Below are 4,595 nucleotides of genomic sequence, written 5' to 3' on the forward strand. Positions count from 1 at the left end.
TTGGCAAAACATTTTTCAAAACATGGGTTAGAGGTTTTGGAATGGGCTGATTTTTGGTGAGGATGATCTCTACGGTGAGGAGATCATCATCACCAAAAATCAGCCCATTCCAAAACTTCTAACCCCATCAAAAATGATTTACAAAAAATGGACGGTCAATGGTTTTTCAACTTGTAAACTGGGGCTAGAAGTTTTGGAATGGGCTGATTTTTGGTGAGGATGATCTCCTCACTGTAGAGATCATCCTCACCAAAAATCAGCCCATTCCAACACCTCTAACCCATGTTTAGAAAAATGTTTTGTCAAAATGTTTGTCAAAATGTTTGTTGCTGAACGGGACCAATATATATATATATATATATATATATATATATAATATATATATATATATATATATATATATATATATATATATATATATATATATATATATATGGGTCCCGTTCGCTGGCTAACGGATTGTCCTACGGTTTAGCAAACATTTTTGGACAGTTGGATATATATCTGATGAACGGACAAGATTGAATGTTACAACGATCTGCGTTTAAGTTAAAAGAAAATCCTATTTTTATACCGCCATCCTTCAACTTACAATTTATTAATCCTACCTCCTTAATCAATTAAACCTCAAATCAAATACAGACACAGAGGAAGAGAGAGTTCTGTTCTCTCTCTCTATTCTCCATCGTTCAAACCCTCTCGGCCATCTCTCTCACGCTCTCACTGTTCGGACTTCCTCGCTGCAACTATCTCCCTCTCGACCCTCTCTCTCTAATCGCGGCAACTCTCTTCCTATTCCTCGCTGCAACTACCTGGCACGAACGGCTTTCAACTCGACCTCTTTGTGATTTTCCAGTCGTGAACCCTAAGGAAAGCTCAATGGCAGGTAAGCATTCTTCTCTCTCTCGCGATGGGTTTTGGAGTATTGATTATGTACGAGTCCACCTCCCTAAGGCATATTGTGTGTTAGACCGTCGTCAATGCTAGATGACCAAGTTTTTGGTCTGCGGAGTTATCTTTGTGGTCAAACATGCTTTGTCTACTATTTTATCTTGGATTTAGATGCAACTTTCTAAACTGCTAAGCTAAAAAAGACATTACTTTGCATTCAGGTTAGCATAACTCTGATTGCCACTGGATTCAAACGCTAAGATGAGATTGAAAGAAGGCATTTCGAGGTAGATATCTCCCTTCTCTCCATAAGATTCTTATTCTCTCTTTCTCATAAAGTTCTTATTTTCTTGATTTGGGTAAAAATTCCAGGGGAATTAGTCAGTATAAGGAGATGTCAACCTTGGGATGAATCGACGCCCTTCCTCTTTCACTGAAGGCGGCTCAGTGGAGATTCCGGAGTTCCTGAAAAGGAAAGGACGATCACGCTATCCTAGAGCTTGACACATTCATTTTTGTAATATACATTTATTGGAAGTTTATATTTCTCTTGCTAACTTGAAATCCCTTCACAACGATTAACAACACCCCCCACGAAATTCAAGTTCTTGTCTTGTTTCGAACTCCAGATGAATGGGTAATATTGTTGAAGATCCCTTATCAATTTTAAATAAAAAATAATGGTGGAGTTGATTAATGTCTACAATTGTTTGCAAGGAAATTCATCTTCAATTGATTGCTGAAGATCTATGAAGAATTTTTGCTTCTCCATAATTGGGGTGAAGCATAGATGAAGACAATGTTTTCATTTTATTTTATTTTATTATATATATGAAAATTTAATTGTTAGCCATACTTTTTTCGGAACACCTTCGATTTAGCTCCATTGGAAGATTTTGGTTGAAGTTGAGATGAAACCGACAACTCTCAGCCCCTCCAGTGTAATCACTTGGGGGCATCTAATGGGGTCCTGCAAATGTTCTAGACCAAATCTTTGATTTGAATTGGATTCAGTTGACCATGGTCTTAAGAGTGCTTGGTATTTAATCAATCCTTTGATCACAAGCTTTGCTTGTCAACGCTTATTACATGCAAAGCTTGGACAGAAGAAGGCCCTAGTGTAGAAATCCAAATCAGCCATCTAATATTTATCCTGGTGGCGTGGGATTTTAAACATGTGGCCGCAATGTAGGATAATATGAGGTTTTAAATGGATGCAGTAAAGTAATGGCCAACTCACATGGTAAAGGAACATCTGTTCATGAAATTTTATGTTGTTGACATTGTATTATTTATTTGAGTTTAGATGACTCAATACATGCACATCAATGCGAGGTAAAATTCCTTAGCAGTGAAACAATCAATCGTTTATTGATAGTACATTTCTTCATAAAATCTAAATTCTTGGTTTTCGAAAGCTGCAACTTAGATAAAGGAGTGTTTCCACATTTCCTTCAAGTACATGATCAGGCATGCATAACTGATAAGGAAAACCATGAAACAATGACTTTGATGTTAGTAAAGGGCATTGGCATATCAGGGTGAAGAAGCCAACTCCCATATCTTTATAGTCCCATCATCACTTGCAGAAGCTAGAAGCTGGGTTTCCTGCCAAATTTTCAAGAACCAACACAAGCATCATTTAAGTACTCCTTTATGACATTGGAAGAATATGCAAACATGGTTGAGAGTCATCATCTCGGACGATTTTTAAAACCATGTCAGCAAAGCAAAGCTTAGAATTGCTATTGTTGATGATGTTACCATCACTTGAACTTCAAATTTTTTGGTTGAAGTACCGAAGATGCTCTCATGCAAGCAACATAGAGAAGATACAAAGCAGAATAATAGAAACTCATGGTAAAAGGGCATCCCTGGGTATGCCCACACTTTTCTAGTCAGTGTCGTATCTGCTACTCCATAACATGTTAAGGGAGGTCAAACCACCAACAAGAGTCCATAATTTCCAAGAGTTGCAAAACAGAAACTCCATCTCTTTTTGCAGTTCAAGACTTCACAAGTTTGGGTTGTAGATCAAAAGCTTAAGATCTTCAAACCAAACAAAAATTATAAATTTATGAAAAAGGTGGACTATGTGCAAGGTGTGCGGTAGAGTCCATGAAGCATGCTAGACTTCAGGTTCATCATCTACATTCCATATTGAATTCCCAATATTTGGTTAGGTTCTCCTTTTTGTGTAGATCGTAACACTAGTTCTTTAGTTCTAATAATACCTCAAATGGATATAACAGCCTCCCAAAGATGAACAGGTAGCTCAATTCTCAACATTTTTATTGGGTGTCTTTCCCGAATTTATTAGCTAGGGGAGCATAATGTACCATCCTAAGGTAGCATGTCAATTGTTGATACAACTATTGTACTACTTGATGAGAAACTAAGGCATAGAGAAAATAAGAGTTACTATTGCGACACCAACTGTGTGCAATTATTTGGTGATTTACAAATTGGAATTGGTGTGGCATTAGTAAAAGTTGGTGTGGCAATAGCAGCTCTTGAAAATAATCCAGTTGAACAGGTGACCATTGGGTTCTTTGTCTCTTGTCAAGCTTATGTGATTGAGTCAAGTAATTCATTGTTGATTTGCAGAAATAAAGAGTAATTACAGACTAACAGTCAGCAGACAGAAAGAAAGATATGAGGATTACCAAACCATTTTCGTTCTAAATAAAAAAGACGTATAGTATCATCAGCTGCTGCACTAGCAATAATGCCCTCCATGTTATATTCACAAATGAATCACAATAAAATCCTCATAAAATATGCGCTTAAATCATCTATAGATTAGATAAGAATGGGTTTTGTGCCAAATGGCAAAGAAGGATAAATACATGTTTCTAGTCTACATCAAGGTGATCTCCTCTTTGCTTTCCTCTTCAGAGAAAACAGAAAAACCCATTGCAAGAAATCAAATCTGTATTTTCATTTGGGTAAGATTACATTGGAACCACATTAAGAAATCAAAACCCATCGCGAGAGAGAGAAGAATGCTTACCTGCCATTGAGCTTTCCTTAGGGTTCAAGGCTGGAAAATCACGAAGAGGTCGAGTTGAAAGCCGTTTGTGCTAGCTAGTTGCAGTGAGGAATAGGGAGAGAGTTGCCGCGATTAGAGAGAAAGGGTCGAGAGGGAGATAGTTGTAGCGAGGAAGTCCGAACAGCGAGAGCGTGAGAGAGATGGCCGAGAGGGTTTCAACGATGGAGAATAGAGAGAGAGAACAGAACTCTCTCTCTGTCTGTCTGTGTTTGATTTGAGGATTAATTGATTAAGGAGGTAATATTAATAAATTGTAAGTTAAAGGATGGCGGTATAAAATAGGATTTTCTTTTAACTTAAACACAGATCGTTGTAACATCCAATCTTGTCCGTTTATCCGACATATATCTAACTGTCCAGAAATGTTTGCTAAACCGTAGGGCAATCCGTTAGCCAGCGAACGCGACCCTATATATATATATATGGGTAGCGTTCAATGGCCAACAGGTTTAGCAAACATTTTGGCAAACACATTTTTCAAAACATGGGTTAGAGGTCTTGGAATGGGCTGATTTTTTGTGAGGATGATCTCTACGGTGAGGAGATCATCATCACCAACATCCCATTCCAAAACTTCTAACCCCATCAAAAATGGTTTACAAAAAATGGACGGTTCACAATTTTTCAACTTGTAAACTAGGGCTAGAAGTTT

At 37.6% G+C, this 4,595-nt stretch overlaps 1 long non-coding RNA gene across 1 annotated transcript; it reads left to right on the forward strand.

Annotated features, from left to right (window-relative positions):
- The first annotated feature begins 659 nt into the window (after positions 1–659).
- On the forward strand, positions 660–1,479 carry LOC147384147 (uncharacterized). The gene is made up of 3 exons (XR_015173090.1): positions 660–886; positions 1,113–1,178; positions 1,264–1,479. It is a non-coding gene; the product is annotated as an uncharacterized LOC147384147 (long non-coding RNA).
- Positions 1,480–4,595: the final 3,116 nt, after the last annotated feature.

The sequence above is a fragment of the Akebia trifoliata genome, chromosome 15 (assembly GCF_017979445.1).
Source record: "Akebia trifoliata isolate Shusen 1 chromosome 15, ASM1797944v1, whole genome shotgun sequence".
Taxonomy (NCBI): domain Eukaryota; kingdom Viridiplantae; phylum Streptophyta; class Magnoliopsida; order Ranunculales; family Lardizabalaceae; genus Akebia; species Akebia trifoliata.